General features: G+C 37.5%; 1 protein-coding gene and 1 non-coding gene across 5 annotated transcripts in view; both read right to left on the bottom strand.

The window, feature by feature from the left end:
• The window catches only part of Celf2 (CUGBP Elav-like family member 2), an 808,061-nt gene that overhangs the window by 321,548 nt on the left and 461,722 nt on the right, over positions 1–24,791 (bottom strand). The gene's annotated exons all lie outside the window — the stretch shown is intronic.
• On the bottom strand, positions 10,286–10,359 carry Trnaa-cgc (transfer RNA alanine (anticodon CGC)). Its single transcript has one exon. It is a non-coding gene; the product is annotated as a tRNA-Ala (tRNA).

Raw genomic sequence — 24,791 nt, forward strand, 5'->3', positions numbered from 1 at the left:
TCTCTCTGGCTCTTATCCCTTCTGTGCATTTCAGCCACAGTTATTTAACATTGAAGATTGGTCATAATTGTCTCTTACATAGAATTCATGGAAGGTTCCCTCTGCCCTTCAAATGGAGTCCAAGTTATGTCATGTGGTTCATACTAGGCCCACTTATATCCACAAGATGCACCCCATATCTCCAACTAGTCTCTCAGGTTTTTGTACCTGCATACTGTGCTCTTTGTACCTTGAACTTTCAATTCCCCAAAGATACAAATTCTTTTGCCTCCAAGCTTTGTGTTTATGCTATTTCCTACTTTTCAAAATTCCAATTGTCCCCACCCCCTCACCAGGTTTATTTCTGTGTATCTTTCAGGGCTTGAATTAAATATCAAAGTGCTGAGAACAAAAATAAATGTTCAGAAATACTATATGGCGGCCTATATGAATAAGTTAAGGACATCATCTTACCTATAAAAGGGAATGAATACAAAGGTGCTATAATAGGGTCTCAACTGAAAAATTGAAAAACAAAACCCCCAAATCCTGTGATTAATAAAACAAGTCTCACTCCCTTCCCCAGGACTATAAAATTAATTTTTAAAGTTGAATTATACTATAGAGAATTCCAGACAGCCCCTGCACTCAAGGAAATGATTATCAAGCTAGAAGGACACGATTCACCTATGAAACAAAGAACAATACAGTCTTCACTGCTGTGGGACTTTAAATATCCTAGGAGCTCTAAGGCAGGAAAGATGGCAAGAGGTGGATGGGATAGCCAGAGAGACTTTCATGGCAGGATCAAACTTGGAAGAATCTTGCAGATCATGCTTCATTTTGGTTAGGACATGGAGGGAAAACATGAGGACATCTCAGACAAAGACCCATCTGAGGTATTTCATGTGGGAGATCACGCAAGCATGGATAGAATAGCATGGATTGTCAAATGCAGAGAAACAGACTCTTGGAAGAGTCAGGTCATACAATGACTCTTGTGAATCAGGCAAAGGAATCTGGATTCAAAGTGGTAAATGATGGAGATTCCATGTAACTTCTCCATCAGTAGATAAGAATCCTCACTGAACACACCAATGAGAGAGTGAAAAACAGATCAGGCAGCTGGTAGCCCACAGGTAGACCATAACGTTACCAATTAAATATAAACAACTCTCCCAGAAGAGAAAAATAACCAGTGTGCCACTGTGGGGTAGAACAAAAGAAAGGAAAGCAACCACAGAAAGAATGAAACATCCCCTTCCTCCAGTTGCTTATTTATCATTGACAACCCTAGCCATATTCTGCTGTCTAGAGTGAAAACTGCCAAGATACTTGCATTAGTTCCTGGGGGCTGGTGGCTTAAACAACAGAAATCTATTCTGCAGTTCTGGAGGCTGGAAGATCAAGGCGTTAGCAAGGTGGTTTCCCTTTCGTTCCCTCACCTTGCCTGGCAGTATTCTTTTCCTTGTGCCTCCACATCTCTAGTCTCTTCCTCTTCCATATTGATTGGGGCCCCATGCTTATGGCTTCATTAACTTTAATTACCTCCACAAAGGCACCATCTACCAATAAAGTCACATTATGTGATCCTGGGGATTAGGACTTTATATGTGAATTTTGGGAGGATGTAGTTGAGTCCACCATGATACCTAATACTTCCAGAAAGCACTGAAACCAGAAGTGACCTCTGTTTTCTTAACTCCTCTTTAGAATCATGCATCACCAGCCCCACTTCTACAATAAGCCTTTCCCAAATTCCTTCTGCAAAGATGCCCCATCATCTCCTTGCCATGCATTCTCCTTTGCTTAAATTAGCAGGTTAAAGTAATCAATTTTGACTACTACTATATTCCCTGTGGCTTTGGGTATTGGCTTTTTACCATATTTCCATATTTCTGATACTAGCCTTTTTCATTCTTCGTGTCTGCCTTAATTGCCATTTCCCCTTCCCGATTAAGTCCTGATCACTCTTAAAGACTGAGTTCAAATGTTACTTACCCTGAAAACATTTTCTAATGTTCTCCTGCAACATGAATTAGATGCTTCTTTGGATGGCTTTGCAATATGCCCACTTGTCTACGCTAAACTACATTTCCCAGAATTCACTTGTTAAAAAGGTTTCTAGTTCCAGTGAGCTACAAGGAAGATTCCTGGAAGACTTGAAAGACAGAAGGAAAGCAACAGTCCTTTCCTAGCTCACATGCCTTGCAGCTGATCTGCTGACTTGCCTCTGTTGGTGTGAAGCTGCAGCTGGATCTGTAACTGCTCTGCTTTCCCTCATTCTCCCTGAGCTTCTCTGAGTTCTGGACCATGTGTGTGTGTTTAGTTTTGTTGCCAAGGTCACTTAGAGGTAGAGGCAAGAGGAACTTATAAGCATTTTAGTCCAACCTCAAGAGGTTCCAGCTTGTGTTTGTGGGTTCTAGCCTCTTCTTTATCTCCCTTGCTTTACCATTTTCCCCTTCTTGACTAGTTGGGTCTATGGACATCAAGGTCCAACATCAGATGCAGAGAAGAAATCTTCATAGAGACGGCTTAACCTACTGTCCAATTGTGTAATGTCAAGTCCCTGTAACAAATAATTATCATCTATCTATTCATCATATTCTATCATCTATTGTCTTTCATCTACCTATCCATCCAACTGTCCACCCTCTATTGTCTATCCATCCATCACCTATCCTTTCATCCATCATCTATTTGTCTATCCGTCCTCTCTCTACCTACCTACCTACCGTCTATCTCTCCATCATCTATCTTCTATTTATCTATAAGCTACCTATTGGTCCTATTACTGTTTCTCTGATTGAACCCTGACTCATATACCCCTCCTCTGAATATTTTTCTATATTTCCTCTAAACCTTGGACAGACTTCATTTGTACCATTTGTCATGCTTTGTTGTCATATTTTGTGCAGTAGATTGGACTGTTTTGTCAATTCCTCATGGCTTCCCTCTATCATGTGACTTTGTGGTATACTGGAATGGGTGGAATGTATGCCCTCACATTGATCTTGACAATGTGATTAAATATGCTTGTGTGGTTTGATTTGGGTTTTTATACATTGTGACCCATCTTGAGAAAAGCATGCCCCAGGGAATCCGCTACCCCTTCCATCTGGGCCTTAGAACACACACATGGAGAAGATCTGAGCCCAGCCCACAGTGGGAGCCAAACTCAGCTGACTCATAGCCTGAAAGAGAGCCACCCAGCATAGATCTGCCAAACCACCCTTGATCTGCAGACTTGCCAGTATAAGAATAAATATTTATTGCTGTAAGCCAACATACTGTGGAATAATTTGTACATAGCCTTATTGCAGCAAGCAACTAGTCAATTCACTTTCTCCTCTGCGTCTCAGTTAGCATGGCTTTTTGAGATCAGGAACCACACTGATTAATTTCCTTATCTACAACCCCTACTAAGGTGCCTCATGCACAGTAGATGTTCAATAAATGTTTGCTGCATGATAGGATCAACAAATGACCAAATGATTGAACAGTCACAAGGATGACTGGCATGTCAAAGTGGTATTTTAGAAAGAGAAACCCAGGATGTTATTATATAGGCTGGAAGTGATGGAAATGAATGGAAGCAGACAATAGGCATCATGTGGCCATGCATAATTATTGGAAAAATTATTTTCCTTTTTCCCCCCAGACACTCCAAAATTTAAAAGGCCCCATGGGTGCTGTTCAAGCTTTTTTTCTTTTGGTGAAAAAAAAAAGGTTTTTTTCTTTTGGTGTTGGGGAATGGAACCCAGAGTGTTGCACATGCTAAGCATGACCTTTACCACTAAGCTATACCTTCAACTATCCTGTGATCCTTGAAGAACATTTTGTTACTCTCTAAAATCTCTCTCAAGCCTGTACCTCCTATCTGTAGCCATATATAATATTAGGAAAAGTGACAGAAGATAAAAAGTCTAAAATGCCTCCAATAAAACAGAAAACAAAATTACTTAGGAAGTAAAACTTTCTTATTTTTCCTTTATATAACTTGGTTTCTGTGTAATCATCTAATTTGATCTGGGCAGTTTATGTCCTTCTTGATCTACTGATGGTTTGTGTTGGTGACATACAGTGTAACACCACATGTGAGACTCTCCAGGCTCTTAATCTGGTCACCAGAGGTCTCTGCAGCCTGTTCCCCTCCATCTCCTCAGTAGCAGTCATCCCAACTGAGACTCTTGTCACATTCCCTTAGCACATGTGTCATTGGCCTGTCATTAGAATTGCTTCTTAGGAGACAGCTTGAAGGATGCCAAATTCGTTAGCTGTCTTCAATTGAACTTTGCAAACCCTTTTCTTACATTGAGCAAACAACACACATATAAAAACGTTGCACCCAACACCATAGATACCCACGTGTCTTCCACTGTGTTTTGGAGAACAAAGAAATAGTATGCATTTTGTTTGGTGTCAATCATAACCTGAGATTAAAGCTGCTGTTTAATGCATTCAAAAGTTACACCCGCCCAAATCAGGCTTTCTCTGTCTAAGGTCTGAACTTCAAAAGGAATATTTTATAGGGAAAACACACACACACACACACACACACACTCACACACATAAACAATGCACTTGCACATAAACGCGCACACATGCACACACTTCAAAAAGGTGCTGTAAACACTTGAATACATTTCATCCTTGTTCCTATAAATGAGATCCAGTGCTGGAATGCCTGGAGAGTCATCAGGGTTGTGCAAAGCCACTGAGAAATGCCCCACAAGATACCCAAACCATGTTGATAGAAGTAGAAAGGGTCAGTTGGTGCATATGGGGGCAACTTCTTGAATCCAACTTCCAGGCTGTTTCAAGTTGAAACAAATCTTATTTTGTAACAATTATTTACCCAGAAATCTCTGGAAGATCATTTCCCTTTTAGTCTATCTTTAGCATCTTGCTACAAATGAAACTTATCCATATAATACACTGAATTCCCACTGAGTGTATAATATTGTGCTACTAAAATTTTACTATTAAAATGTCCATAATTTAGATGCCATTAACTCAGATTTAGTGATAATTTGGACATAGAATATCATTTTCTGAAAAGTAATGTCTGTAGTTTTTAATGATTATAAAAGCAACTCTTGTTTACAATATTGCTTAGAAATATTGATAAGTATAAAGGAGAAAAAATTATCAACACCTAAATTAAACTGGAACAATATAATTGTTTTACTTTTGGCATATTTCCTTTCAGTCATTTTCACTGCATATATTTCATCTTTTTATATAGAATTGGGATAGAATTTTAAATATTTTTTATACAACATGAAACAGTTTTCCCATGTAACCAATGACTTTGAAAATATGCTTTCTAAGGATTGCATATTATTTAATTTCACTAATGTCCCCAAATTGATTTTAATATTTCCCTAAGGTTAGATACTAAGGGCATTTCTAAATTATATTGATAGCACTGAGGTGAAAATTCTTAAACATGAATGTTTATAGTTATGTCTGATTTTCTTCTGAGAGAAGAAAACTATTTTAGTTCTTATCATATATCACCAATTGCTTTGTAAAAGATTTGCAATGGTTGACATTCCCTCACATACAAGAATGCATGCTTGCCTTTCTCTCAAATGCATTATTATTTAATTTTACATTTGCAAATGTGATAGGTGAGAACATATTACTTCACTGTTCTACTTGGATTCTTTGAATACCAGTGAAGATAAATATCTTCCCCAAGGTATATTGTCTACTTTTTTGGGCAGTTAATGTACCTAAGTCATAAACTAGCAATTTTAAGAATTGAGTTATAACATTTCAACATATATTTCTGCATTTTAATTCTTAAAAAATGCTTTTAAATTGGGGCTTGGGTTGGGGCTCAGTGGTAGAGCGCTTGCCAAACTCGTGTGAGGCACTGGGTTAGATCCTCAGCACCACATAAACATAAATAAACAAAATAAAGGTATTATAAAAATGATTTATTTAAAAAATTCTTTTAAATTATATCCCTCATATCATCATTTACTTAAGTAAAAATGCTTCTGGTGCTGAATTTTAAAGTTTTATATAGCCATAGATTCCAATTATTTTATTTTTTTCATAAAAAGTTTTGCCCACCCTGAATGTAGGTTGATATTTACCTTTGTATTTTGTTGTTTTTTTATTTACTTGCCTATTTATTTATTTACCTATTACTTAATTTATTTATTATTTTGCAGTGCTGGGGATTGAACCTAGCACTTCATACATGCTAGGCAAACACTCTTTACATAGAGCCACATCCCCAGCCCTCTATTCTATTTTGAGACAGGGTCTTGCTCAGTTGCCCAGCCTGTCCTCAAACTTGCCTCAGTCTCTTGGGTAGCTGTCATTACAGGAGTGTGCCCCTATGCCTAGCTTATTTTTAATTTTTACTGATTGATTCATGTATAATTTATTTTAGTGCATGGTATAGAAGGTGAGGTTCCCACTTAGTTTTTCCATTTTTATGTCACATAAATAGTTTTACCAGTATTGCTTATTATATGATCCTTTTCTCTGATTCCATGTTATTGAATATGTAATTTCTTATGTTGGTATCTCATTGCTTTAATTATGAAAATTGATAAAGTTTTATAACATCTAATTATCCTAATCCTTACTCTTTATTTTCAAAGGGGATTTAAGTTGAAGTTTAGAATCATATTGTCCATTCAAAAAAGTTCTATTGAGATTTTGGTATTCATACCAAATTTTTTTATTTATTTGAGAAAATTTAACTTTCTTACAGTACTTGTGCTTTGCATTTGGAAGCAAGAACCAACTATGAATTTACTAAAATCTTAATGTTTTCTCTCTTAGGGAAGACACTATTTCCTTCTGATAGTTTCTACATCTGTTGCTACGGATTTAAAGTAATTGAATTAACTTTTTTTGTTTTTACCTTTACTTTAAATTCTTACAGATTTTCAGCTATTTTCCATTTTTTATGTTTTTATTCACCTCTTTTGCAAATGATAACATTTCCATCTTTATCTAATTAGCTTCCTGTTTTAGCTCTATGATCAGACCTCCAGAACATTATTTAATGAATAATAATAATTTTCTTCCTTGTCCATCTCCTATCTAGAGGTTGATTTAAGATAGCTGCCTTTCGTCAAATTTTAAAAATTCCTTTGTACTCCTAGTTTCCTAAGCTTTAGGCATAAGGGCTTAATTTCATTAAATACTTGCCCATTGAGTTTTAAAAAATATTACCTGCTAAGGTGATTTTTATCTTACATTATCTCTTATAAACTTAAATGATCTTTTTATTCTTACATAAACCATAACTGGTTGTAAAGTAGGATTCTTTTATTGTGCTCTATCTTTGATTTATATCAAGGGTCATAAGTTGAAACAGGATCTTAACTAGAAATCTCAAGGAATATGTGACCTTTTTTGAGGAAAAAGCAAATGATATACCTTTGACTAAGTTTAGAAAACATATTTAAAACAGCTCTGGCCTGGCATAATGGTGAACCTGTAATCCCAGTGGCTCAGGAGGCTGAGGCAGGAGGATTGCAAGTTCAAAGCCAGCTTTAACAATTTAGTGAAGCCCTAAGCAACTCAGTGAGATCCGGTCTTTAAATAAGATTAAAAAAAGGGGAGGGGGCTGGGGATTTGGCTCAGTGGTTTAGCATCCCTGGGTTCAAATCCCCAGTACTACCACCACCACCACCAACAAAAATAACCCTGTTGTCACAGATATTTACATAACTAAGGAGTGTATGCCTGCCTTAGTTTATTATAATATTCACAATGATCATTTACTTTTGGGAAATTCTCCAATTTCAGAAAAGACTTCTGAAGTACTAAGGTTTTAGTGAACTCTGAGAAATGGAAAAAAAAAAGTGTTTGAAGAGCTGTTATGAAGTTTTCACTACTGGCTGATGAGATGTTTTTGAATTATCAGCCATTTTGTTGCTTACGTTTTAGAATTGAGAGTCTCTATAGCCCTGCCAATCTTCATTTCTTTCATTAATACCTCGAGACATGTTTCAGGTGGTAGAATCGAATTGAGATGGCGGGACTAAAATACTGCCAAGATGTCTGTCCATGGCTGACCTTCAGAAAAATCTCTTGATGACTTTAGCTTCCTCCCATCAAATACACTATTTACAGACGTCTACAACATTCCCTTGACCATTTTATGAGGCACCCCTTGGAGTGTGCCTTCCTACTCCCTGAAAATCCTCAGGGCAGGTGGCGCTCTTTCCCCTCTTATGTCCTCCTATCAACCCATCATATGGAGAAAGGGATGCCTGGCCCTTGTGGTACTGATCACTAGCATTTATTTCTGATATTCCTCCCAGCAAGACTGGCCACAGAGAGGTGAGGTGGGCACCCAGAGTGACTTGAATGTACTACCGTTCTTCCATAGTCACTGTAGGTATCATCTGAACCCTTTGAATTAATGAGTTCGGTTTAACTTAAAAAAAAAATCACCAAATAGCCGTCATATGCATATATATATTACAGTATTAAGATACTCAGTCTGATTATATGATGCTCCTTTGTCCTTCTGAGTTAGATTAAAATCTTAATTTCTACTAATTGAGTAGCAATATCTAATTAATTCCACTATTTTAAAAATACTTAAAAAAACCCACTCAGCATATCTTTTTACCTTCAATATGATGCATTTATATTATAGGAAAACCCATAAAATCTATAAATTAAATGACATCAGGAAGATACACTAAGGCAGATAACTCTTTATGAGATTAATTAGACTCACATAAAACTTGATTATGTTCATATTATAAAATATCTTTTCTCAGTATTACAGGGGAAAACTCTATTAGTACTTTTCCCTATCTGATTCTAGCAAATTACATGAATTATTCTGAAAATTTTGCCTTTTTCATAGATTGAAATGCAGAGAACCTACTTTCTGTTTTTAAAGATCTACATAGGTAACTCCATTGTCACTGTTTGGTATAAGTAAATGAAAAAAAAAAAGGAAACTAATCAATGATCTTTGGAAGTTTGAGACGAACAGATAAAAGTGATTTGATTCCCTCTCAAATTCAGTGATGCTTCTATATTCGGTATTTTGATCTCAACACATAATCATTTTGACCAGAGATTCTATATGATTAAGTCCACAAATTTCCTAGGAAAGAAGAAAAAGTATCCAAATTTGGACAGGGTGACACTCATTGGCTGCCCTGGAATAGGAGTGTGGGTCCATTGCCATGGTAACATTTAGACTTTGTAGGTCTTTAGCGACAAGAAGGAACAGGAGAGGGGACTGAGAATGAGAAATTGCCAGCTCTATTTTATGACAATGACAAGGGCCGAGTTTTAAAGATGGCTGTGCTTGTTCCACATGTCCCCAAGGACACTGTTTCTAGCCTGCACCAGATTACCACACACAGTTTCAAAATCACAAAGGAAACTTGTAGAAGATGATTACCAAGCACATATATCAAGACAATGTGTGCTTTGTGATCAATTAAAATGCAAGAATAGTCTATGGTGGGATGTCTTACAAAAGGGCCTTTATTCTCAGTACTTTAAAAAAGGCAGATCTATCAAACTTAAGGATAATACAATGCCATGATGATTTAATTGTCAATTACAAATTACTTAAGTGTACTTTAATGATCTATATAAAGCCTTATTTTTTTTTTTACTTCTAATAGCTATTAATGGTTGTTAAAGAAAATGAAACCACTTTACTGAAATGTAATGTAGGGGTCTATTAAGAACAAGTTTTCAAAATGATAAAATATTATCACAAAAATGTGAACTCCTGTACTTTTAATATTCCTGAGTAGGTCAATCTTCATATCCATATTGAAGAATATTTCCTTCAAATTACATGCAATTACAGTTTAAACATCTTCATATATATTATATATAGAATAAATTTTACCTAATTCTCAGTCAAAATGCTTCTTCAGAAGTTGGAAAGAGAATGAGGGCAATTTAAAATTACATTTTCTCAAAAAGTCTTAGAAGATTTAAAATACTAGTCATTAGAATAAACTTGAGTGACCACACTCACCCCTATTTGTCTTCATCTTTGCCCTGATCCCTGTTTGCTTTTAAAAATTATTAAAAGAGTGAATTAGAGAAGCATTTTGTTCTGTCTATAAGGGCAAGCATTTAATCCATTCAAGGTACAGATATGTCTCATTTAGCAGATGTATTTTCAAAGAGAGGCGCAATTCATATTTTGTGTTAAAATACTATTTAAAATATACTAGAGGGTCTTACCAAAGAAAAAATATCTGAAGAGTGAATCCCTTTAAAAGAAATGAGTCATTTTGAAATAATTTTCTATTTTGTGTGTGTGTGTGTGTGTGTGTGTGTGGTGGTGGGGATTGAACCCAGGGCCTTGTGCATGCGAGGCAAACACTCTACCAACTGAGCTACATCCCCAACCCCATTTGTAATCAAACCATTTTTCCTAGTGTACCTGTTTGCAAATCTGACTTTTCTATATGGAGTTTCTTTAAGGGAGGCACACCTGTCCTACTTTGAAGATGACTGAATATACATACTGAGGTCATCCTCAAAGTGTACCTTTACGTATGCTCTAGGATACCCATTAGACAAAGAGCTATTAGTAATATGAAATTAAATATCATTAGAGTCAGAATCAAACAGTATCAGGCTGTGTCTACATAACCTAAAGTAATTTAGAGACTTTGCAATTATCCATCTAGCTGGTAACTCTAGACAGTTAAATAAGCCAAATAGTCAAAGCAAAATAGCTATTTTAGATTGGTAATTATTCTTTTTTGGCTACCTGCATTGATCATATTAAACAGCTATCAAAACTTCATTTAATTGCATCTGCTGATTGAAATGTAAAGCGGAAAGAAGGTAGATTTTAAAGCAAAGTAGGGCTTGGAGTCCGACTCAATAAATATCTGTGTCCTCAGCAAGTTTTCTCACCTGAGCTTATTTTTTCATCTGTGAAATGGGAATAATGCAGCCCTTATCTGAATGTTGCAAAGATAAAAGAAATCAACAGATGTCAAGAATCTGGTATATAATAGATACTTAATAAAAGTTAGTTTTTATTCCTTACCATGGTCTTTTCAACTCCAAGGTCTTTAATAATTGGCAAATTCATATTTTTGAATCTTCCATTCTCAACTTAATAGTTCAGTAATTGAACTCATAAGTTATGTGCAAATTGAAATGCTGGCTCGTAAATCCTTGAGGGAAAGAATCAAAACCTATGTTAAAAATAGACAAAGACTCCAAAAACATATAATGGAGAAAAGATAGCCTCTTCAACAAATGGTGCTGGGAAAACTAGAAATCCATATGCAGCAAAATGAAATTAAGACTCTATCTCTCACCATGCACAAAACTCAACTCAAAGTGGATCAAGGACCCAGAAATTAAAGTAGAGACCCTGTGCCTAATAGAAGAAAAAGGTAGGCCCAAATCTTCATCATGTGAGATTAGGCCCCAACTTCCTTAATAAGACTCTTATTAAGTGTAAGAAATAAAAAAAAATCAAGAATCAATAAATGGGATGGATTCAAACTAAAAAGCAAAAGAAACAATCAGTGAGGTGAATAGAGAGCTTACAGAATGGGACCAAATTTTTACCACACGCACATCAGAGAAAGCACTAATCTCTAGGATACACAAAAAACTCAAAAATCTTAACATCAAAACAACAAAGAACCCAATCAATAAATGGGTCAAGGAACTGAACAGACACTTCTGAGAAGATGATATATAATCAATCAACAAAAATGTATAAAAAATGTTCAAAATCTATAGCAATTAGAGAAATGCAAATCAAAACTACTTTAAGGTTTCATCTCACTCCAGTCAGAATGGCAGCTATTAAGGATACAAACAACAATAAATGTTGGCGAGGATGTGGGGAAAAGGGTACACTCATACATTGCTGGTGGGACTGCAAATTGGTGCAACCAATCTGGGAAGAAGTTGGAAGATTCCTTGGAAAACTTGGAATGGAACCACCATTTGACCCAGCTATCCCATTCTTCCGTCTATACCCAAAGGACTTAAAAAACAGCATACTACAGTGACACAGCCACATCGATGTTTATAGCAGTACAATTTACAATAGCTAAATTGTGGAACCAACCTAGATGCCCTTCAGTAGATGAATGGATAAAGAAACTGTGGTATCCATATACAATGGAATATTACTCTGCATTAAAAGATAATAAAATCATGCCATTTGCAGGTAAATGTATGGTGTTGGAGAATATTATGCTAAGTGAAGTAGGCCAATCCTAAGAAACCAAATGCCAAAGGTTTTCTCTGATATGTGGATGCTGATCCATAATGGGGATCAGGGAGTATGGGAGGAATAGAGGAACTTTAGATAGGGCAAAGGGGATGGAGGGAAAGGGAGAGGGAATGGGGGTAGGAAAGAGTGGAATGAGATGGTCATCATTATCCTAAGTATATGTATGAAGATATGAATGGTGTGACTCTACTTTTTGTACAACCAGAGAGATGAAAAATTGTGCTCTATATGTGTACTATGAATTAAAATGCATTTGGCTGTCATGTATAACAAATTAGAATAAATAAATAAATTAAAAAAATAGATGTGTCTTTTGTAGCACCTCTGAACATTGCTGCATTGGGGATACTTTAGCACATTAGCCTTTGGGGACACTTCATATCCAAACCGTAACAGTACCCATGTATACATGATGCCCAGATGATGCTTGCTAACTCTATTTCCCTAGAGAGGAGGAAACTCCAAAGGCAGCAATGAATTACCAGTACTGTGGGAATGTCCTGGTATCATCCTGGCAGCCAGGAGCTGAGGAGATTTTCTCCTCTGCCATGGAACCAGCTGACCATGGACTGAAACCCCCAAAACCATAATCCAAAATAATCTTTTCTTCCCTTAAGTTGTTTATGTCATGTATTTTTACCACAGAAATACAACCACGGCAATCAACATATGATTTTCCTAAGTTGGTTCTGAATGTAGAAGTAGTTGTTGTTAGAAAGGTAGAAAGTACTGTTCAAGTGTTTTTTTTTTTGTACTGGGGACTGGACTCAGGGGCACTTGACCACTGAGCCACATCCCCAGCCCTATTTTGTATTTTATTTAGAGACAGGGTCTCACTGTGTTGCTTAGTACCTCGCTGTTGTTGAGGCTGGCTTTGCACTCACCATCCCCCTGTCTCAGCCCCCCTAGCCGCTGGGATTATAGGTGTGTGCCCCTGTGCCTGGCTGTTCAAGGGTTTTACAAGGGTGGAAAGAGAAGTGGGGGGAGGGAGGAAGAGAAAAAGAGAGAGAAATGGGGGAGACAAAGTGTGAGCTATCAGAAAAGTATTGCATTTGGTGGGAAGAGTGAGTGCAGGATTCCTGGGGGCCTGTGTGGTTGATGTCTTAGTTGAATTATGAGTGTGGATCTCATCTTGTATTCCTTATCATATTTTATGTTGCCTCTACAAGCACTGTCAACATTCTCTCTAAAAACAAGTCTTGAATTTTCTTAAACATGATAACAGAAAAGAATCTCTTTCTATCAAAAAGGGAGGGAAGAAAGAGTTACATTCAACCATCTTTGCAGGGAGTTCCCTGTCTTGTTATCATCATTGATGTTCCATTTCCCCCATTTCAGGTATTTTAACAAATTTGTTCTGATTTAGTTCTGTTATTATGGGTCTCATCAGCTCTGATAGGCTCTTCAGTTGAAGAACTTTGTAAATTATACAGTTATAATCCCATGTGATTTTGTTTAATTATTATCATTGATGATTACTGAAGGAATTTCCCTTCCATCCTTCCATCCTGGATTTATAATCTGAGGTTTGCTGATCTGAGTCTCTTTTGCCCTCATCTTAACAGCACATCTGGTAGAACATGCCTGATGCCAAAGCAGCTGAAATGATTCCACTCACTGTGTAAAAATGGTGGTGCCGGAGGAACCCCAAATACACTCACCTCCCTTTTCTTGCTCTCAGGCTGCCCTGTGTCAATCACTGTCTTTCTTGGAAACTGGTAAGCAAACCTGGGGCTAGAGAATACAGGAAGGGATTCCAAGGGCAGAGAACTGGCTCTGGAATGGGAGGTTTCGGAAAGGGATCCGGGGTTTTGGAAACAAGAAGCGTGAAAACCTGAAAATGGGCTATGAGGTAAATCCAGAACTGAGTCTTGCCAAGGAGTCAGAACTGTCCAGATGCTTATTTTTAACAATGTGAGCAACATGTTTACATAAAGTTCTCCTTAGCTCATGGATATTTTTGTTAGTGTTCCTCCTACTCATCAGTAATACTGATATTGTCAGGACACTGGGCTTTAAAAACTCACCTTATTTCATAACTCTTTCTGTCGTCTCTCCATATTCAGTTTTGAAACTTAGGGCAATAACCTTATAACATAAGTAACCAGTAACTAAGGAGTTTTGCTAATCCACTATCCCCCTTCCCAGGAAAATGCTAGCTAGGGCTATGGTATTCCATTCATAAGCTACCATAATATTCCAAATTGTTTTTAGTGCATTCTTGGTGTGTGTGGAACAACTTTTGAGTTGTGATTCAGCCAATTATTCCAGATGCTGGTCATTTATTGTGTCCAATCTCCTAACCCCTTTACGACTTGAAAGTACACAAAAACCCTCTGGCATCTGAGTGCTATAAGGAATGCTGTAGTTCTTGCTGTCAATCAACGTCAGTCAACTTGCTACCAATCAAGGTCATCAGCACAAATATAGATATAGGCAAAAACTTTTGTTCGCTTACTTTAAAAAAAAAATTTGTTTTTTAGTTGTAGGTGGACACAATCACCATTATTTTATTTTTATGTGGTACTGAGGATCAAACCCAGTGCCTCACACGTGCTTGGCGAGTATTCTACTGCTGAGCCACAACCCCAGCCCTTATTAGCTTATTTCTAAACATAGCTTTTGAAAAAGAAGTAAATCATGTTTAATCAACATTTGATTGTTCCAGCCCTCAAGACTTCCATTGTTAGAATTGCATACAGGAAACGAAATGGCTACACTATGACAGAGATAGCTTTTACATCTTTTAGTCTGTTGGGCTAAAACTGGATGTTCATTATCTGAACAACTGAAGGATGGCATAAAATCAGTATTTTGAGAGCAGTTGCTGGGTTTGGATTTTTGAATTACATAATTTTAATGGGTCAAGTTCAGTGATTTCATAGAAACTTTTTAATCCATCTATTATCAACATCAAAAAATAATTACCAATACTGCCTACCTTTCTCTGAAGAAAAAAAAAAAGCCCCAAATCCTTCTATCTTCCTTAGTACATTAACATCTATAATTGCAAAATAACAGCTATCATTTATTGAGCACTTACTGCACATGGTTTTACCTTTTTGTAGATATGCCACTTCTTCCTATCAACAGTCCTAGGAGATGGAGACTACCCATATCCCCATTTGACAAAGTGACAAAGGAAGAATCCAGCCCTGAATTTCTACATATGGTGCTCAAGGCCACACAGCTATGAAGCTGTGGACTCACAAGGTGGTTCCAACCCAGTTCCAGGGCATGTGACAGAGAACTGCCAAAAGCAATCAAGTATATCCAAACAAGTCCAGTAAAGAAAATGAACAAAAACTCCACTTTTCTTTTTAAAAAATTGCAGAGTTTCCCCCCATAATTTAGGGGCAGATGACATTCAGAAAAATGCTTTCTTTCCCTTTCCGTGTTTCAGAATATCTAAAATGACTCATTCCTAATCTTTAAAATTTGTACATTTCACACCAGGAAAGACAGTCTAAGAAGGGAACATTTTATTCCCAACTGACATTCTGGGTTTAAATATCCTTTGCAACAGTTTTGTTTTGAAAGATCTCAGTGGTTGCATATGAACCTGCCAGATGTCAACAATGTGTCTGCCATCTACAATATCCCCCAAAGACTAAAATTACTTCTTACTGATACAGTATTTGGAAATAACGTGCAAATACCATTGGACCTGCAGTATTACTAAGTGTCTATGTAAACGCCTCTGAAATAACAGATGTTCTGGGTTCTTGTTGTTCCCTTTGAATAACAAAAATTACTTTGGGGGTGGATTCCTTTCACTTTTCCATAACAGTTTCAGGAAAAGTCATAGCTTCTCATCCTCAGATCAGCTTCAGGTTCCAGAATCCACCTGTGGCTACTGGCAGGTTTCTGCAGGTGTTTGCCTGTGGAAGCTGTCAAGAATTGGTCTAAATCAGGGCAGAGCAACTGACAGAAGGATATTAACTGGCAGAAACTGTTTTAGGTGTCAGAATTTCTTTCTGGGACACAGATATATAGGTGGAATCTGCACTCAAAAATAAATCAGTGATGAGGACAGCAGAAAAGGCAGAAACTGAGCTATTCAGGCAGAAGAACGGTTACCTGCAAAATTCACAGTGATTGATGAAAAATGACACATGACAGGGGCCAAGAGAGAGACCCGATGTTGCAAATGAGTGGCATTTCCAGTTACTTCAAGGGAAGGGGGGGGGTGAATTTTAGCAAGTCAGATCCTAAAAGGTGAGGGGAAATACATTAAATACGAATAAATAGGAAACTATGGTTTGAATTGCAAGATTAGTCAGATGATTATCAATATATCATGTTTATAAGCATTTTGCAATTTCTAAAGCCCTTTCTAGGGCTGTTAAGTGATTTAACTGATTCAGATCCTCAGACTCAGGAGTAGAACCTAAGTCTTGAATTCAGAAAAGGGAAGAGAAAAAAGGAAGCAAAATTAAGGGATTTTAAGGTCTCCCCCCTGAAGCTAGTGGCATGGAAAAGGAGGAGGAAAACTGGTTTAATGTAAAAAGAATAAGAATCACCAAGTCTGATGTGAGATGAGGCATGTGAAGTTCATGTTAATTTCATATGCAGGCACACACTGTCTATGGCAGAGCCTTGTGGCTCTGGGAAGAAGCATCTGATTGCAGTGAAAAATAAAAAACAAAACAAAATAACAACAAAAACCCCATATTCTAGACTTGGCTCAGAGAGTTACCAACTGTGCAAGTTCGGCAATGTCATTTAGCATATCCAAGCCCACGTTTCCTAATCTGCAAAACAGGAGTAATAGAATCTGCCTTCCTCTATATATGCAAATGGATTCATGGTATTGCTTGGCACTTAGGAGCCAAGCTTAAAATGATAATCAGATTCTTCTTAACCAATCACCTACAAATGTCTCTCAATATTGCAAATTCAAGTTCTAAGATCTCCATGAATTGATGTTGTTCCCACCATACCAAGTAAAGAAAATTGAAATTGAGTGATCAGTCTGTGAACCTGACATTAGAAATTAGGTCTTTGAACTTCCCATCCCCAGATCTTTCCACTGGGGAAAATAAATCATTTAAATATTGCATCCCAAGTCACACAGCTGAAAAGAAACCAGATCTAACTCTAATACTTGTGTTCTTCCTGCTACACTTATGAAAACTAAAAATTGGTAGCAATTGTTTCATCCTCTTTCTACTGTGGATTACAAGTAACAACCACTCATTTACAGGTAAATATTAAAATGGTATTTTGCCAACGTGGGAAGATAAATTTGCATCAGAACACTGTGAAATCAGCCCGTGCTTTGCCTTTACGGGAAAACCAGAAGTTCACCTCTATTTGTGAAATGAAAATTAATTTCGGTCTTGGTTCGTGAGAATTTGATAGGGCACTGCCCAATGTGTCTTTGAGATCGTATACTCAAATTTTATTACCAGAGTTGATGGGCGGCGCTGAGGAAAATTGCAATATAGTGAGCATCTCTTTTCCTTTCACTGATAGTAAATTGCTGTACATAATCACATAGCCAGAGGGGATAGCTTAGTGAACTAAGCTTCAGGTTTGCCAGCCTAGGCTGCTTAAAACCTCAAGTTCTAATCCCAGGAGAGTCTGTATGACTCTTCATCTCCTTGAGTTTGATCAATTATATTTCATAGATTTTTTTTATTATGTAAGAGACTCAAATAAAGCTTTATAACCCAAATCCAGTCTATCTCAGGAAGATTCTAAATACCTTGTACTTTTTATTTATCTAAGTATTGAATTTTAGGCTTATGGTTTCTAATACCTTCACCACAGTTAGGGAGGAAATGATGTGAAAACTTATAATTAAGACGAGAGTATTTTGGTGGAATCACACACTGTATTATTTATATATGGGATCTACCAGTCCTGATGAAGGAATGGGTCCATGGAACAAAGATGAATCCAACATAATAAATGACATTAGCCACCATTTATTGAATGACCACCATGTGCTGGGCACTCATCATGAATTATTTATTCAATCCTCAGAGCTCCCTTTCAGATAGATATTTTTATATTCCATTTACAGAGAATTCTAAATGCCCTCTTCAAAGTCATGTGAGCAGAGTAGCAGAGCTGGGATTCAAACACAGGTGTGTCTGCCCCCAAGGTCCCTGATGTTCCACTTATCTCTGCTGCCCTGAAATTCATGTATGTATAATTGGGAAATAGAAATGACATGTGGAGAAGGGAGACCATGTGGAGTTGTAGAGTGAAAAACCCAAACCAGGAAGGCAGAAGGACCCTGGGACTCAAGGATAAAACCTGGGTCCCAGTGCCATGCTGTTGTATTATGCTGTCTTTGGTGATTGATCTTCCCACTTATGTCAGGGCTGAGCCACATGGTGAGTAGGCAGGCACTCAGGCGTGGTCTCTAGAAGAACGCAGCCTGGGTGGGTGTGAGGTGTGATACCCTTTTAAAATGTCTTCAAAATGTCACAGGCAAAGTTCTTATACTTGGTAGAGTCTTCACTCTTTGAGATGTCATGGGGAGCTGGGGACCTAGAAGTTATATCCCTCTCTGGGAGTGAGCTCTGTTGTGTCCTGATTGGTTCAATCATCTTTCTAGGTTTTGATATTCTCTGCCATTAAAGAAACTTTCCTTCCTTAATTCACTTTTTTTACTCAGCAAGTGACCATCCCCTTATGATACTCTTATAGTGCTAATGATATTGGGAGTGAAGTCACAGGTGAAATCAATAGGATCCTGAATTTTCTGGTGAGGGTGACACAAGATTCATGTTTGGGGAAGAAGAAACATATAAAAAATGAGCACAGAGATGGAAATGATCTTATCAACTTGAGACATATTGAGTTTAGAGTACCAGAGAAGCATCCAGGTAAAGAAAGTTTCTGGGAGGATCCAGGTGGACATGTGGAGTAAAAATCTGGATGTGTCAGTCTGAAGAATGGGGAAAGGTGAGGACTGGAGACCTATACTGCAAATCATCAATATAAGGGAGATAGTTGAGACCATGAGCAGAAATGAGCTCACCCAAGGAGAGATGTATAGGAAGAAGAGAAGTGGATCAAAGCAGAATGCTGGGAAATTAAACAAACATGAAATAAACACACAAAAACAAAAAGAGAAGAATTAGAAGAGCAGACACAGAGATCAGAGAACTAGGGGAACCAGCAAGGGATTGTAATGGGGAAACCAACATTGAAGACCAGAATTTCTTAAAACATATTCTTAATTTTATGATGAGTTTTATAGGTTAAAGTAAAAGCAGGTTTACTAATTTGCATTGTGAATCTTTAAACAGGACCACAATAGGTAGAGCTTTCTAAAATAGTTCACTTTCACATAAAAGTATTTGTGTCCCTTGAAACTAGTGTCCCTTGAAGCCTGCTTTGGAAAATCCTAGGTACTGAGTTTTGCTAAATAAGAAATGGTGATATCATTTCTGTATAATAAGGACTCACTAAAAGCAAAATTTTAACTTTTTCCAACTCATTGATTACCTTTATCAAAGCAGTTTTGGGGGAGTAATAAAGATAGAGAAGCAAGGGATTGATGTTTGATTTGTGGTAAATGTATATGAAAGCATCAAGTTATACATTTAGATACATGTAATTTTTACTTGTCAATTATACCTCAATAAAGATGGGAAAAAGCCAGGCTGTATAATCAGTGCTTGCTGATCATTCTGTTAAGAAACTTGGGTTTGAAAGGAAAGACACACAGGAGAGGAATTAGGGAGGACATCATATCAGTAAGACATTCCAGGATGAGAGAGTTTTATGCAAACATATATACTGGACAGAAAAAGTCAGAGGGAGAGAAAGAAAACCAAGAATATGTAGGGTGATGGAGTGAGGTAGAAAGGTCAGTCCTGGACAAAAGTTCTGAAGATATGGAGAGAAACCACTGGTTTGAGATGGAGCATGGGACATGCTTGTATCAAAATAAAGTAGCCACCTGTGAGAACACAGGGGAGAAGCTTGATATTGGTTGGGAGGGACTGTCAAGGCACCTTCCAAGAGGTGGCCTTGGACTTGGGAGGAGTAAGCAGAGAAGCAGAGGGGAGAGAGATGCAGAAAATGAAGCCACTCCAAAGGACAGGAGCCAGAAGAAAAGGTGTCACAATCCTGACAATCAGAGTGTGTCCAAGGAAGGATATTTGGTATCAGAACGCTGGTACTTTTCATTTCTAGCTAATTCTTTATTCAAAGTCATCGGTTCCTTGGGGTGGGATGACTAATTGACGATAGAGTCCAATTTTGGGTTTCTGTTTTGGAAATTTTGAAATTAGTTGACTCCCACTACCTGAAGTTACATGAAGTTTTTGATTAAAAAGAGTTAAGACACGCAAAATTCATTTTAGGTGAAGTGAAAGGTATAAGTAGTTTAAGATAAGACAGAACAAACCAATCTTATGAATAAAATAACAATTACATGTTGTTCATTTTGCAAATATGGGATGAAAAGTTGAGTGAAGGATTTATCTAAGACCACAATCTGCAAAGAAAAGTGTGAAATAGATCTGAATGAGATAATGTTTTATACCTTGTTGGAATGATAGATGAAAAAATGGAAGTGGTTATTGTTGATTCCTATTTACCACTTAAAAATATAAATAATCAGCAATTTTGTCATATTTTTAAAACAATTACTTTAAGAGTTTTGCACATCATGCCATTCAAAGCAAGACCTCACTAGGTCTTGTTTTTGGAGGAAGTATGAATACAGGGATTTGGATGCATTCAGAAGACATTTCTACAAAATGTTTTTGTTCCAAGCAGACTGCAGAAACACAAGCTTTCCAGATGCTTTCTTCTTTAACATTGTATTTTAATCCTTTAGCCAGTCATATTAAAAGCAAATAAGAGAAATGGAAATTGTTCAGTTCTGAAGGTGTTGCTGCTGTCTTAATTAGAAGCCAGCCCCACCCTGTAGCTGGATGAGATGTTGCAGGGAGAATAAGCCATTCCCCATCTCAAACAAGTATTTAAATGGTAATAACCAGGCAGTAAATTGGTGACCTGTGACACCAGCACCAGCCAATGTCCTGCAGCAGGACCTTTATATATACATATCTTTAATTGCCACAAATAAAAAGATAAGCCACTTAATTTAGGTGGGGAAAGCTTAAAAGAAATAGACCCAAATATGATACATTTCTTAAGATGTATAATTAAAAAAATTTTTTAGTTATACATTGACACAATGTCTTTATTTTGTTTGTTTATTTTTATGTGGTGCTGAGGATCAAACCCAGTGCCTCACATGTGCGGGGCAAGCACTCTGCCACTAAGCCACAACCCTAGCCCTCAGATGTATAATTTTAGGGAATGCTCCTTTATTTAGCATGTATTTGGAGTCAAAGAACTAAAAGACCAATTATTTCTTTTATTTGGTGGGGATGGGTGGGTGTGGGGGTATGGGATTGAACTCAGGCACATTGAACCACTGAGCCACATCCCCAGCCCTATCTTGTATTTTATTTAGAGACAGGGTCTCACTGAGTTGCTTAGCACCTTATGCTGAGGCTGACTTTGAACTCAGGATCCTACTGCCTCAGCTTCCCTAGGTGCTGGGATTAAAGCATATGCTACCAACTGCCCCCCCTCCATTATTTCTTTATGTGAAGTGAATAAGTGAATGAGAGAGAGAGAGAGAGAGAGAGAGAGAGAGAGAGAGAGAGAGAGAGAGGAAGAGAGAAATAGAGAAATATTGCATGTAGCCGTTGGGCAGCAAAACAGTAGTGTTTGAAGTTTGTTTATTATTATTATATAAACTGAGGAGATAGACTGATTGACAGACAATCGATTGTTCTAAGGGCCAAGTTTCCATTTTACATGAGAGAAATCTGCCTTCTACAAATACAGGAATCCCTCCTAGGGGCATTTCCTGAAGACTCCTCACCATTGCTATCTTTCCTATTGCTCATCTCTAGCCCAGACTTGAAGCTGTCCCTGAATACCCTTGTCAGAATCATCATCTCAATCACAGTCTTAGCTTTTCTCCCCAACAGAAAAACTCAGGTCTTTGTTACTCTCATTTGCATATCATTAGAACTAGTTAATGCATTTTAATTTTGAACAAGAAAAAAAAGGGTTTTATTCTTAGAGTCATTCTTAGTATAAACTCTAGTCTTTAGAAGTTTATCTTCTTAACCAACATGAAGAACAACTTCATCAGTAACCATAAAAGGTTTGACCTTTAATCTATATATTCTTCCCAAGAAAAAAAATATGAAACCAGTTGCAGTGGTGCATGACTATCATACCAGCTACTTGGGAGGCTGAGGCAGAAGAATCTCAAATTCAAGGCTGACCTTGAAATCTTCCTGTCTCAGCAACTTACTGAGAGCCTGATTTAAAAAAAAAAAAAAAGCAAACAAACAAAAACAAAACAAAACAAAAACAATAACAAAAAGGGCTGAGAATGTAGTTTCAGTGCTAAAGTACCCCAGTGTTCAATCCACAATGCCAAAAAAAAAAAAAATAATAGAAAATAATAATATTAAACATTAAGCAAATGGTTCCTCCCCTGATAACTGAATTTTTATCACTTTGTAAGTTAAATCCATTAATATGTTCTTATCTTTGTTACAGATTATTTTAAGCCTAGAAGAACTCAGAATGCAAAGCAATACAATTGAATTAGAATACAGTACCCATTCATCATCTCAGCCAACCTTTGCATTATTTGGGTTTTTAAAGTTATCTAAAAGAAATCCTTTTCTGTGCTCTATACCAATCGTATAAAATATACAAATACCTATTAGGTTTTGGAAATAATAATTCCTCATTTCTTTTTTAAAAAAATTTTTTTTAGTTGAATGTGGACACAACACCTTTATTTTATCTATTTATTATTATGTGGTGCTGAAGATCAAACCCAGTGCCTCACATGTGTAAGGCAACTGTTCTATCACTGAGTCGAGAGCCCAGCCCTAATTTCTTCATTTTGACATAAGAATAAACAAAAAGCAAATTATTTACATGGTTTAAAATCAGCATGATATAGGCATATTCAACTTTTGTAATATCCCTAGGTGGCAGCTGGTATTCTAAACATCATCATGCATTCCACTCAGTGGAATGGAATGCAGATTATTTTACATATAAAAAATTAGGGGCTCCAAAGTTAAAAGCCATGGATATATTTCTGGGGGTCAAAATAATGAGTATTTTGGAAATCTAAGGGAAAAAATGAAATAAACAAAAGATATGCCATCAACTTCTGACGATTTAGCAGCTATGATTAAGTTAGGAAATTTTTTTCCCAGCCTGCCCCTCTTCCTCTGGCTGCCAGTGTCCTGCCATTTTGTTGCCCTTTCAATAAGCCCCAAGGAAAAAGAGAGGACAAGACAGCCTTAAAACCACCTGGAGGGACATATCATTGAAACTGCAAAGCACAATTTTTAGATCATGGGTAGATTAGAATGGATTTTAATTTGGTTCTCTACTTTCTAAGGTGTACTGAAGATAGTGAATCAGATTTTCAAAAAACTTGAATAACCAGTGTTACACTGGCCACACCACAAAGTACAACTGTTACCTCCACATTTATCCCAAGACACTTTGGCTATTGGTCTATGTGGAAGACATGTCCCTCACAGCAGTCGAGCCATGGGTATAATTGATTGATGGTCCCAGACTCTGGCTCTGAAATCCACGAGTTCATTTGCATCATGGTAAGCTTCTCACTGGCTGCTCACAGCCATCGATTGAGTGTGGCTGGGATCCTCCACAGGCTCTTTCCCAGGAGATACCAGGCCACTCATAGTCACATTCTGCTCAAGGACTCCTCATTGGCATTGCTCAGCCCTCCTTAGACTGCTCTGTGATCTAGGATACTTCTGCCCACCTTCCTTCCCTGGGGTCAGGAGTGCATGGCAGCCTGGCCACTTTCTTTGCCTTTTCTGGTCCCGGCCCCATTTCCTCTCACAGGCACTGCCCCTAGCATGCCAACTTCCTTCCTGGTGCCTACTTCTCCAAGTGTAGTGCTTCTCAACATCAGGTGTAGTAAAGCATGAATTAGTAATCAATGAAATCCATTCCTGGCCTGCACTGTGTATTGGTACTCAGGAATTTTCCATTTCATAAATAACCAATTTGGAATAACTGTCCTGGTTCATACCAGATGATACCAGGTGGTAGCTGTGGGAATGTTGCTCTTCCTGATTTGCCAGTAATGATGCCTTTCTTCTACTCCTTTTCTATACTCCCAAATGAGAGAGAACATGTTGTCCACTGGAACTCCAGGACTAGCTCTGGATGATTCCTGCAGTGACACAGGGCTACAGGACTGAGGGCAACTCGGTGACTTAATGAAGTTATTCTGGTCCTATCTCTGGTTTCCAAGTTCTGTTCTTGGTCCATTTCCCCAGTTCTCTATCTTCAGTCTTTTCTTGTTCAATATAGAACACCTGCTCAGCTCTCCAGGGCTTGGGGTTTTCCCCTAAAAGAAAGGTGATTGGTTGTCCCAAACCCCATCTAGTCATTTGTAAGTCCTTTGTAAATCTGAGTAATAAAAATGAAGTGGAAGGGTTTGGGGCATGATGGGAGCTTATAGGATAAGGTGGGTGAGGAAACAAAACTAAGTGCTGAT

The sequence above is a fragment of the Marmota monax genome, unplaced genomic scaffold (genome assembly GCF_021218885.2).
Source record: "Marmota monax isolate L192 unplaced genomic scaffold, Marmota_monax_Labrador192_F-V1.1 WCK01_AAM20220418_F8-fsc00072, whole genome shotgun sequence".
Lineage (NCBI taxonomy): Eukaryota > Metazoa > Chordata > Mammalia > Rodentia > Sciuridae > Marmota > Marmota monax.